This window comes from Microcebus murinus, chromosome 9 (assembly GCF_040939455.1).
Source record: "Microcebus murinus isolate Inina chromosome 9, M.murinus_Inina_mat1.0, whole genome shotgun sequence".
In the NCBI taxonomy this organism is placed as follows: domain Eukaryota; kingdom Metazoa; phylum Chordata; class Mammalia; order Primates; family Cheirogaleidae; genus Microcebus; species Microcebus murinus.
The window spans coordinates 105035106-105047192 of NC_134112.1; the positions used below are offsets into that span (position 1 = coordinate 105035106).

Consider the following 12087-nt stretch of genomic DNA (forward strand, 5'->3'; position numbering starts at 1 on the left):
GCCAGCCCCCGGGCCTCCCTGGGGTGCCCAGCACAAAAGTGCAGACAACCACCGGACCCTCAATCTCAGTTTTCGGATGTTTTTGCCACTCTAAGGACCCGCAGGCCAGCTGGGCCTTCTGGCAGGACAGAGAGCCCCGGAATCCGACGTGGAGAGCTGGGTGTACGTCCCCACGAGGAGGCGGTCCCCACCTCCGCGGCTCTCCCCTTGCGGGGGGGAAAAGCAGCCACGGGGCCTCAGAGAAGACACCAGGCTGGGCGCCCGCCCCACAGTGGGGGCACGTCCCCCGCAGGCCACTTAGCGACGGCCGCCGGCCGGCGGACGGTTGGGTGGCGCGAGACGCTGCGGCCGCCCTGCTACCGGGTTCCTGGGAGGGCGTCCTGGAACCAGCGTCCACACCAAGCCCTTGGAAGGCCCAGGCGACGGAGGAGCCCCGTCAGGCAGGGGCCGAGGACGGTGACGGCCCGGGCGGGGAGGAGCGTGTCAGGCAGGGGCAGAGGACGGTGACAGGTGACAGGCCGGGCGGGAAGGAGTCAGTCAGGCAGGGGCCGAGGAGGAGACGGGCTGGGTAAGGGTTAGGGTTAGAGTCAGGGCACAAGTCACAATCGCAAAGACCTGGAAGCGACCCGAGTGCCCATCGACCCACGAGTGCGTAAATGAAATGTGGCGCGTGGACACCACGGAGTGCTATTCAGCTAGGAGGAGCAGCGGTGAGAGGGCACCTCTCGTGGTTCTCCTGGCCAGAGCTGGAACCCGTTCCAGTAAGCCAGGTAGCCCAAGAATGGACACACGAGCACCACGTGCTCGCGCTCACCAGCAAATGGGTACGAACCGATGGACACCTAAGTAGACACAGAGGAATCACCTTCATCGGGTGGGTGTCGGGCGGGTGGGGGGAGGGGATGGGCATACACCTCCATTAGGAATGGGGTGGGTGCGCACCGACTGGGGGATGGGCGCACTTGAGGCTCTGACCCGAGGGGGGAGGCTGGGAGAGGGCAACGTACCCGACCTTAACATTGGTACCCCCACAATACGCTGGAACAACATCAGAGGTAAATGAATAAGAACACAGGGGGGAGGGGGGCACGGGCAACACATGTCACCTTAATACTTGGACTCCCATCATCTGCTTGAAAAGAGAGAGAAAAGAAAATGCAATCATAGAGATAAGAGACACTTTTTAAAAATAATGAATCCGAAGAGAAAAGTAAAAGGAGGCCTGTGGAGCAGGTCTGGGTGTGACTCCGGATCCCCCAACATCAGGTGCCACCACCAAAGATTCCTACGTGTAGCCCATAGAACCCCAAAAGCAACGGGACGAGTTCTGGTCACATACTCCCTCAAAATGACATCCTGGCCTTCTTCTGGAACTCCCTCCCCTCTCAGACTCTCAAGGTTTCCTCCAGCGTGTCGGTTCCCACAGAGCAGACCTTTGGTCTGAGACCTGACAGTCCAGAAGCCACGCATGCTGCCGCGTGACGGCGGTGTCGCGGCTTGGGACAAGAGGAGGCCCCACGGTGCGGGCTGGGGCGCCAGGCACCGCGGCGGGCGCTGAGGGTGGGGGTGACCCCCACCCCGGGCCGCCGACTCGCTCCCAGAAAGGGGACAGAACAAGAGGCAAAACAAAAAAAAAAAAAAGAAGAAGCCTACGGCACCCGGTATTCCCAGGCGGTCTCCCATCCAAGTACTAACCAGGCCCGACCCTGCTTAGCTTCCGAGACCAGACGAGATCGGGCGCGTTCAGGGTGGTGTGGCCCTAGACGGCGGAGGGCGCCCCTGCCCCGCTCAAGAAGCCGAGCCTCTCTGCGCTTCCCCGCCGCCTCCTCCCCCCGCCCCAGGCCCCGCGCCGGCGCTGACCCGCACCGGGCCGGGCCTGTTGAGTTCACCGGCCGGGTCCGGCGGGCTCCGAGGGACGGGGGTGACAGGCGGGGCGGGGCGGGGCGGGGCGGGCAGGGAGCGGCGGGCCGGGGTGGGGGGCTGTCTCTCTCTACACACACACACACACACACACACACACACACACTCACACTCACACTCACTCACGCACACTCACACAAGATGCGCCTCCACGGCTGGACTCGCCAAGGTGGAGACCTTCCAGCCCCCTTCCTCTCCTCGCCTGGCCCACCCCCAGCTCGTGGCCCGCCGCCGCCGCCGCCACCGCCGCCGCCGCCGATTGCGCACGCGCGGGTCGCCCGCCCTTTGACCCCAGGCAGGGTCCGCCATCCCCGACAACCCCTTTCAGCTGCGCCCCCCACCCTGTGGGTGGGCTGCCGCCTATTCCCCCGGGCCCGGGCTGGGGCACAGCGCATGGGGGAGGGGAGCGAGTGTATGGGGCGTCTCTCTCTCTCTCTAGGGATGTGTCCCATGGGTGGGGTGGCGTGGTTTGTGGGGCGCTGAAGAAATCAGTCCCCTCCATCTCCTACCTCTGGAAAACGCCCAAGCCCTTGGAGAACTGCCGGCAACGCGACCGTGGGGGCCGGGACCCTCCTCTGTGTCCTCCTGTGGCCCAGTCCAAGGGGCCTGGGCCTGGCCGGGGCTGCATTGGACCCCGACCACCCTGGCGTGTGGACTCGCTAAAAATCGGCGATTAGATATTGGATTCCAGCTTCATTGAGGTCATTTCACTAATGAGTGCACCGGAAAGAGTTTCCTAATCCATCTGTGAGGGTGGCAACTGAAAGAGAATTTTAAAGCTGACAGAATAGGCGAGGAAAGGCATAGGAGATTTCCACACCCAGTAAGGAAGCCTTTCCCGAAATGGAAGAAAGAAACGAGCAAACAGAAACACCGGTAGCCCGCCAGGATCAGAGTCTGCCCCCGAGAGAAAGTACCCTGACCAGGTTCACCCGTGGGTGGGTGGCGAGCTAGCGGCATTCAGAAGAGCGAGGCCCGCAGTCTGTGCAGAAGACACCTGCACTCGGGTGTGTGTGGCGGCACGATTCACAAGCATCTCCAGATGTTAAGCCAAGGAGAAGCCAGGGAGTTCCCAACGCCCCAGGTGTCCTCAGCCCACGACTGGCTGCTGGGGGAATGCGCAGCCCGGCTCCTTGTCTCAGAGCCCTTGTCTCAGAGCGGGACAACCAGGAGGTGTGACGTACACCCCGGGGTTCCCAGGAGGATCAGGCTGAAGCTGGGACTTGGCCTGAAAGTGTCCCCTCGCATGGCCACCCCCTTCCCCTTCCTGCTCCTCTACTCCTGGTGCCCCTCCATCCAGGGGCCAGACCTTAAAGAGTCACCCGCAAGAGAATCCTGGTCCCAAAGGAGCCTTCTGGGGGACCCGTGCTGAGAGAGGTTGTGGGCATGGCCCGCTGGGGCTCTGCCCGACCCAGGGCTGAGAGATGCAACCTCCCAGCTCTGGGTCCCTGCAGGGGAAGCGTTGGCAAGCACAGGGCCAGTCCTCCAAAGGCCCAGGTGCAGGGAGCCCAGGCCAAGCAGCCTGTGGAAGAAGCCACCCCGGGAACACGACTGCAGGCCACGGCCCTTCCCACCTCCTCCTCCTCCTCCTCCTGCTCTTCCACCCCCCCCGAACTCCCACCCCCCCACCCCACCCCCCGACATGGCGCAGGGCTCAGAGACACCTCAGACACTTGCTACCCAAAGTGCAAAGGGCATCAGTTGCTCCTCCAAACCCCCCCCCTGCCCAGCAGACCGCGTTGTCCGGCCAGCCCCCGGGCCTCCCTGGGGTGCCCAGCACAAAAGTGCAGACAACCACCGGACCCTCAATCTCAGTTTTCGGATGTTTTTGCCACTCTAAGGACCCGCAGGCCAGCTGGGCCTTCTGGCAGGACAGAGAGCCCCGGAATCCGACGTGGAGAGCTGGGTGTACGTCCCCACGAGGAGGCGGTCCCCACCTCCGCGGCTCTCCCCTTGCGGGGGGGAAAAGCAGCCACGGGGCCTCAGAGAAGACACCAGGCTGGGCGCCCGCCCCACAGTGGGGGCACGTCCCCCGCAGGCCACTTAGCGCCGGCCGCCGGCCGGCGGACGGTTGGGTGGCGCGAGACGCTGCGGCCGCCCTGCTACCGGGTTCCTGGGAGGGCGTCCTGGAACCAGCGTCCACACCAAGCCCTTGGAAGGCCCAGGCGACGGAGGAGCCCCGTCAGGCAGGGGCCGAGGACGGTGACGGCCCGGGCGGGGAGGAGCGTGTCAGGCAGGGGCAGAGGACGGTGACAGGTGACAGGCCGGGCGGGAAGGAGTCAGTCAGGCAGGGGCCGAGGAGGAGACGGGCTGGGTAAGGGTTAGGGTTAGAGTCAGGGCACAAGTCACAATCGCAAAGACCTGGAAGCGACCCGAGTGCCCATCGACCCACGAGTGCGTAAATGAAATGTGGCGCGTGGACACCACGGAGTGCTATTCAGCTAGGAGGAGCAGCGGTGAGAGGGCACCTCTCGTGGTTCTCCTGGCCAGAGCTGGAACCCGTTCCAGTAAGCCAGGTAGCCCAAGAATGGACACACGAGCACCACGTGCTCGCGCTCACCAGCAAATGGGTACGAACCGATGGACACCTAAGTGGACACAGAGGAATCACCTTCATCGGGTGGGTGTCGGGCGGGTGGGGGGAGGGGATGGGCATACACCTCCATTAGGAATGGGGTGGGTGCGCACCGACTGGGGGATGGGCGCACTTGAGGCTCTGACCCGAGGGGGGAGGCTGGGAGAGGGCAACGTACCCGACCTTAACATTGGTACCCCCACAATACGCTGGAACAACATCAGAGGTAAATGAATAAGAACACAGGGGGGAGGGGGGCACGGGCAACACATGTCACCTTAATACTTGGACTCCCATCATCTGCTTGAAAAGAGAGAGAAAAGAAAATGCAATCATAGAGATAAGAGACACTTTTTAAACATAATGAATCCGAAGAGAAAAGTAAAAGGAGGCCTGTGGAGCAGGTCTGGGTGTGACTCCGGATCCCCCAACATCAGGTGCCACCACCAAAGATTCCTACGTGTAGCCCATAGAACCCCAAAAGCAACGGGACGAGTTCTGGTCACATACTCCCTCAAAATGACATCCTGGCCTTCTTCTGGAACTCCCTCCCCTCTCAGACTCTCAAGGTTTCCTCCAGCGTGTCGGTTCCCACAGAGCAGACCTTTGGTCTGAGACCTGACAGTCCAGAAGCCACGCATGCTGCCGCGTGACGGCGGTGTCGCGGCTTGGGACAAGAGGAGGCCCCACGGTGCGGGCTGGGGCGCCAGGCACCGCGGCGGGCGCTGAGGGTGGGGGTGACCCCCACCCCGGGCCGCCGACTCGCTCCCAGAAAGGGGACAGAACAAGAGGCAAAACAAAAAAAAAAAAAAGAAGCAGCCTACGGCACCCGGTATTCCCAGGCGGTCTCCCATCCAAGTACTAACCAGGCCCGACCCTGCTTAGCTTCCGAGACCAGACGAGATCGGGCGCGTTCAGGGTGGTGTGGCCCTAGACGGCGGAGGGCGCCCCTGCCCCGCTCAAGAAGCCGAGCCTCTCTGCGCTTCCCCGCCGCCTCCTCCCCCCGCCCCAGGCCCCGCGCCGGCACTGTCCCGCACCGGGCCGGGCCTGTTGAGTTCACCGGCCGGGTCCGGCGGGCTCCGAGGGACGGGGGTGACAGGCGGGGCGGGGCGGGCAGGGAGCGGCGGGCCGGGGTGGGGGGCTGTCTCTCTCTACACACACACACACACACACACACACACACTCACACTCACTCACTCACACTCACACAAGATGCGCCTCCACGGCTGGACTCGCCAAGGTGGAGACCTTCCAGCCCCCTTCCTCTCCTCGCCTGGCCCACCCCCAGCTCGTGGCCGCCGCCGCCGCCGCCGCCGCCGCCGCCGCCGCCGCCGCCGATTGCGCACGCGCGGGTCGCCCGCCCTTTGACCCCAGGCAGGGTCCGCCATCCCCGACAACCCCTTTCAGCTGCGCCCCCCACCCTGTGGGTGGGCTGCCGCCTATTCCCCCGGGCCCAGGCTGGGGCACAGCGCATGGGTGAGGGGAGCGAGTGTATGGGGCGTCTCTCTCTCTCTCTAGGGATGTGTCCCATGGGTGGGGTGGCGTGGTTTGTGGGGCGCTGAAGAAATCAGTCCCCTCCATCTCCTACCTCTGGAAAACGCCCAAGCCCTTGGAGAACTGCCGGCAACGCGACCGTGGGGGCCGGGACCCTCCTCTGTGTCCTCCTGTGGCCCAGTCCAAGGGGCCTGGGCCTGGCCGGGGCTGCATTGGACCCCGACCACCCTGGCGTGTGGACTCGCTAAAAATCGGCGATTAGATATTGGATTCCAGCTTCATTGAGGTCATTTCACTAATGAGTGCACCGGAAAGAGTTTCCTAATCCATCTGTGAGGGTGGCAACTGAAAGAGAATTTTAAAGCTGACAGAATAGGCGAGGAAAGGCATAGGAGATTTCCACACCCAGTAAGGAAGCCTTTCCCGAAATGGAAGAAAGAAACGAGCAAACAGAAACACCGGTAGCCCGCCAGGATCAGAGTCTGCCCCCGAGAGAAAGTACCCTGACCAGGTTCACCCGTGGGTGGGTGGCGAGCTAGCGGCATTCAGAAGAGCGAGGCCCGCAGTCTGTGCAGAAGACACCTGCACTCGGGTGTGTGTGGCGGCACGATTCACAAGCAGCTCCAGATGTTAAGCCAAGGAGAAGCCAGGGAGTTCCCAACGCCCCAGGTGTCCTCAGCCCACGACTGGCTGCTGGGGGAATGCGAAGCCCGGCTCCTTGTCTCAGAGCCCTTGTCTCAGAGCGGGACAACCAGGAGGTGTGACGTACACCCCGGGGTTCCCAGGAGGATCAGGCTGAAGCTGGGACTTGGCCTGAAAGTGTCCCCTCGCATGGCCACCCCCTTCCCCTTCCTGCTCCTCTACTCCTGGTGCCCCTCCATCCAGGGGCCAGACCTTAAAGAGTCACCCGCAAGAGAATCCTGGTCCCAAAGGAGCCTTCTGGGGGACCCGTGCTGAGAGAGGTTGTGGGCATGGCCCGCTGGGGCTCTGCCCGACCCAGGGCTGAGAGATGCAACCTCCCAGCTCTGGGTCCCTGCAGGGGAAGCGTTGGCAAGCACAGGGCCAGTCCTCCAAAGGCCCAGGTGCAGGGAGCCCAGGCCAAGCAGCCTGTGGAAGAAGCCACCCCGGGAACACGACTGCAGGCCACGGCCCTTCCCACCTCCTCCTCCTCCTCCTCCTGCTCCTCCACCCCCCCCGACCTCCCACCCCCCCACCCCACCCCCCGACATGGCGCAGGGCTCAGAGACACCTCAGACACTTGCTACCCAAAGTGCAAAGGGCATCAGTTGCTCCTCCAAACCCCCCCCCTGCCCAGCAGACCGCGTTGTCCAGCCAGCCCCCGGGCCTCCCTGGGGTGCCCAGCACAAAAGTGCAGACAACCACCGGACCCTCAATCTCAGTTTTCGGATGTTTTTGCCACTCTAAGGACCCGCAGGCCAGCTGGGCCTTCTGGCAGGACAGAGAGCCCCGGAATCCGACGTGGAGAGCTGGGTGTACGTCCCCACGAGGAGGCGGTCCCCACCTCCGCGGCTCTCCCCTTGCGGGGGGGAAAAGCAGCCACGGGGCCTCAGAGAAGACACCAGGCTGGGCGCCCGCCCCACAGTGGGGGCACGTCCCCCGCAGGCCACTTAGCGCCGGCCGCCGGCCGGCGGACGGTTGGGTGGCGCGAGACGCTGCGGCCGCCCTGCTACCGGGTCCCTGGGAGGGCGTCCTGGAACCAGCATCCACACCAAGCCCTTGGAAGGCCCAGGCGACGGAGGAGCCCCGTCAGGCAGGGGCCGAGGACGGTGACGGCCCGGGCGGGGAGGAGCGTGTCAGGCAGGGGCAGAGGACGGTGACAGGTGACAGGCCGGGCGGGAAGGAGTCAGTCAGGCAGGGGCCGAGGAGGAGACGGGCTGGGTAAGGGTTAGGGTTAGAGTCAGGGCACAAGTCACAATCGCAAAGACCTGGAAGCGACCCGAGTGCCCATCGACCCACGAGTGCGTAAATGAAATGTGGCGCGTGGACACCACGGAGTGCTATTCAGCTAGGAGGAGCAGCGGTGAGAGGGCACCTCTCGTGGTTCTCCTGGCCAGAGCTGGAACCCGTTCCAGTAAGCCAGGTAGCCCAAGAATGGACACACGAGCACCACGTGCTCGCGCTCACCAGCAAATGGGTACGAACCGATGGACACCTAAGTGGACACAGAGGAATCACCTTCATCGGGTGGGTGTCGGGCGGGTGGGGGGAGGGGATGGGCATACACCTCCATTAGGAATGGGGTGGGTGCGCACCGACTGGGGGATGGGCGCACTTGAGGCTCTGACCCGAGGGGGGAGGCTGGGAGAGGGCAACGTACCCGACCTTAACATTGGTACCCCCACAATACGCTGGAACAACATCAGAGGTAAATGAATAAGAACACAGGGGGGAGGGGGGCACGGGCAACACATGTCACCTTAATACTTGGACTCCCATCATCTGCTTGAAAAGAGAGAGAAAAGAAAATGCAATCATAGAGATAAGAGACACTTTTTAAACATAATGAATCCGAAGAGAAAAGTAAAAGGAGGCCTGTGGAGCAGGTCTGGGTGTGACTCCGGATCCCCCAACATCAGGTGCCACCACCAAAGATTCCTACGTGTAGCCCATAGAACCCCAAAAGCAACGGGACGAGTTCTGGTCACATACTCCCTCAAAATGACATCCTGGCCTTCTTCTGGAACTCCCTCCCCTCTCAGACTCTCAAGGTTTCCTCCAGCGTGTCGGTTCCCACAGAGCAGACCTTTGGTCTGAGACCTGACAGTCCAGAAGCCACGCATGCTGCCGCGTGACGGCGGTGTCGCGGCTTGGGACAAGAGGAGGCCCCACGGTGCGGGCTGGGGCGCCAGGCACCGCGGCGGGCGCTGAGGGTGGGGGTGACCCCCACCCCGGGCCGCCGACACGCTCCCAGAAAGGGGACAGAACAAGAGGCAAAACAAAAAAAAAAAAAAGAAGAAGCCTACGGCACCCGGTATTCCCAGGCGGTCTCCCATCCAAGTACTAACCAGGCCCGACCCTGCTTAGCTTCCGAGACCAGACGAGATCGGGCGCGTTCAGGGTGGTGTGGCCCTAGACGGCGGAGGGCGCCCCTGCCCCGCTCAAGAAGCCGAGCCTCTCTGCGCTTCCCCGCCGCCTCCTCCCCCCGCCCCAGGCCCCGCGCCGGCGCTGACCCGCACCGGGCCGGGCCTGTTGAGTTCACCGGCCGGGTCCGGCGGGCTCCGAGGGACGGGGGTGACAGGCGGGGCGGGGCGGGGCGGGGCGGGGCGGGCAGGGAGCGGCGGGCCGGGGTGGGGGGCTGTCTCTCTCTACACACACACACACACACACACACACACACACTCACACTCACACTCACTCACTCACACTCACACAAGATGCGCCTCCACGGCTGGACTCGCCAAGGTGGAGACCTTCCAGCCCCCTTCCTCTCCTCGCCTGGCCCACCCCCAGCTTGTGGCCCGCCGCCGCCGCCGCCGCCGCCGCCGCCGCCGATTGCGCACGCGCGGGTCGCCCGCCCTTTGACCCCAGGCAGGGTCCGCCATCCCCGACAACCCCTTTCAGCTGCGCCCCCCACCCTGTGGGTGGGCTGCCGCCTATTCCCCCGGGCCCGGGCTGGGGCACAGCGCATGGGGGAGGGGAGCGAGTGTATGGGGCGTCTCTCTCTCTCTCTAGGGATGTGTCCCATGGGTGGGGTGGCGTGGTTTGTGGGGCGCTGAAGAAATCAGTCCCCTCCATCTCCTACCTCTGGAAAACGCCCAAGCCCTTGGAGAACTGCCGGCAACGCGACCGTGGGGGCCGGGACCCTCCTCTGTGTCCTCCTGTGGCCCAGTCCAAGGGGCCTGGGCCTGGCCGGGGCTGCATTGGACCCCGACCACCCTGGCGTGTGGACTCGCTAAAAATCGGCGATTAGATATTGGATTCCAGCTTCATTGAGGTCATTTCACTAATGAGTGCACCGGAAAGAGTTTCCTAATCCATCTGTGAGGGTGGCAACTGAAAGAGAATTTTAAAGCTGACAGAATAGGCGAGGAAAGGCATAGGAGATTTCCACACCCAGTAAGGAAGCCTTTCCCGAAATGGAAGAAAGAAACGAGCAAACAGAAACACCGGTAGCCCGCCAGGATCAGAGTCTGCCCCCGAGAGAAAGTACCCTGACCAGGTTCACCCGTGGGTGGGTGGCGAGCTAGCGGCATTCAGAAGAGCGAGGCCCGCAGTCTGTGCAGAAGACACCTGCACTCGGGTGTGTGTGGCGGCACGATTCACAAGCAGCTCCAGATGTTAAGCCAAGGAGAAGCCAGGGAGTTCCCAACGCCCCAGGTGTCCTCAGCCCACGACTGGCTGCTGGGGGAATGCGAAGCCCGGCTCCTTGTCTCAGAGCCCTTGTCTCAGAGCGGGACAACCAGGAGGTGTGACGTACACCCCGGGGTTCCCAGGAGGATCAGGCTGAAGCTGGGACTTGGCCTGAAAGTGTCCCCTCGCATGGCCACCCCCTTCCCCTTCCTGCTCCTCTACTCCTGGTGCCCCTCCATCCAGGGGCCAGACCTTAAAGAGTCACCCGCAAGAGAATCCTGGTCCCAAAGGAGCCTTCTGGGGGACCCGTGCTGAGAGAGGTTGTGGGCATGGCCCGCTGGGGCTCTGCCCGACCCAGGGCTGAGAGATGCAACCTCCCAGCTCTGGGTCCCTGCAGGGGAAGCGTTGGCAAGCACAGGGCCAGTCCTCCAAAGGCCCAGGTGCAGGGAGCCCAGGCCAAGCAGCCTGTGGAAGAAGCCACCCCGGGAACACGACTGCAGGCCACGGCCCTTCCCACCTCCTCCTCCTCCTCCTCCTGCTCCTCCACCCCCCCCGACCTCCCACCCCCCCACCCCACCCCCCGACATGGCGCAGGGCTCAGAGACACCTCAGACACTTGCTACCCAAAGTGCAAAGGGCATCAGTTGCTCCTCCAAACCCCCCCCCTGCCCAGCAGACCGCGTTGTCCAGCCAGCCCCCGGGCCTCCCTGGGGTGCCCAGCACAAAAGTGCAGACAACCACCGGACCCTCAATCTCAGTTTTCGGATGTTTTTGCCACTCTAAGGACCCGCAGGCCAGCTGGGCCTTCTGGCAGGACAGAGAGCCCCGGAATCCGACGTGGAGAGCTGGGTGTACGTCCCCACGAGGAGGCGGTCCCCACCTCCGCGGCTCTCCCCTTGCGGGGGGGAAAAGCAGCCACGGGGCCTCAGAGAAGACACCAGGCTGGGCGCCCGCCCCACAGTGGGGGCACGTCCCCCGCAGGCCACTTAGCGCCGGCCGCCGGCCGGCGGACGGTTGGGTGGCGCGAGACGCTGCGGCCGCCCTGCTACCGGGTCCCTGGGAGGGCGTCCTGGAACCAGCGTCCACACCAAGCCCTTGGAAGGCCCAGGCGACGGAGGAGCCCCGTCAGGCAGGGGCCGAGGACGGTGACGGCCCGGGCGGGGAGGAGCGTGTCAGGCAGGGGCAGAGGACGGTGACAGGTGACAGGCCGGGCGGGAAGGAGTCAGTCAGGCAGGGGCCGAGGAGGAGACGGGCTGGGTAAGGGTTAGGGTTAGAGTCAGGGCACAAGTCACAATCGCAAAGACCTGGAAGCGACCCGAGTGCCCATCGACCCACGAGTGCGTAAATGAAATGTGGCGCGTGGACACCACGGAGTGCTATTCAGCTAGGAGGAGCAGCGGTGAGAGGGCACCTCTCGTGGTTCTCCTGGCCAGAGCTGGAACCCGTTCCAGTAAGCCAGGTAGCCCAAGAATGGACACACGAGCACCACGTGCTCGCGCTCACCAGCAAATGGGTACGAACCGATGGACACCTAAGTGGACACAGAGGAATCACCTTCATCGGGTGGGTGTCGGGCGGGTGGGGGGAGGGGATGGGCATACACCTCCATTAGGAATGGGGTGGGTGCGCACCGACTGGGGGATGGGCGCACTTGAGGCTCTGACCCGAGGGGGGAGGCTGGGAGAGGGCAACGTACCCGACCTTAACATTGGTACCCCCACAATACGCTGGAACAACATCAGAGGTAAATGAATAAGAACACAGGGGGGAGGGGGGCACGGGCAACA

The 12087-nt window shown here is 63.8% G+C and overlaps 3 non-coding genes across 3 annotated transcripts; all 3 read right to left on the reverse strand.

Moving 5' to 3' along the window:
* Positions 1-1646: 1646 nt before the first annotated feature.
* LOC142872978 (5S ribosomal RNA) lies at positions 1647-1765 on the reverse strand. The gene has a single exon (XR_012921084.1). It is a non-coding gene; the product is annotated as a 5S ribosomal RNA (ribosomal RNA).
* Positions 1766-5312: 3547 nt separating this feature from the next.
* Positions 5313-5431, reverse strand: LOC142872980 (5S ribosomal RNA). The gene has a single exon (XR_012921086.1). It is a non-coding gene; the product is annotated as a 5S ribosomal RNA (ribosomal RNA).
* Positions 5432-8966: 3535 nt separating this feature from the next.
* LOC142872981 (5S ribosomal RNA) lies at positions 8967-9085 on the reverse strand. The gene has a single exon (XR_012921087.1). It is a non-coding gene; the product is annotated as a 5S ribosomal RNA (ribosomal RNA).
* Between the last annotated feature and the right edge of the window lie 3002 nt (positions 9086-12087).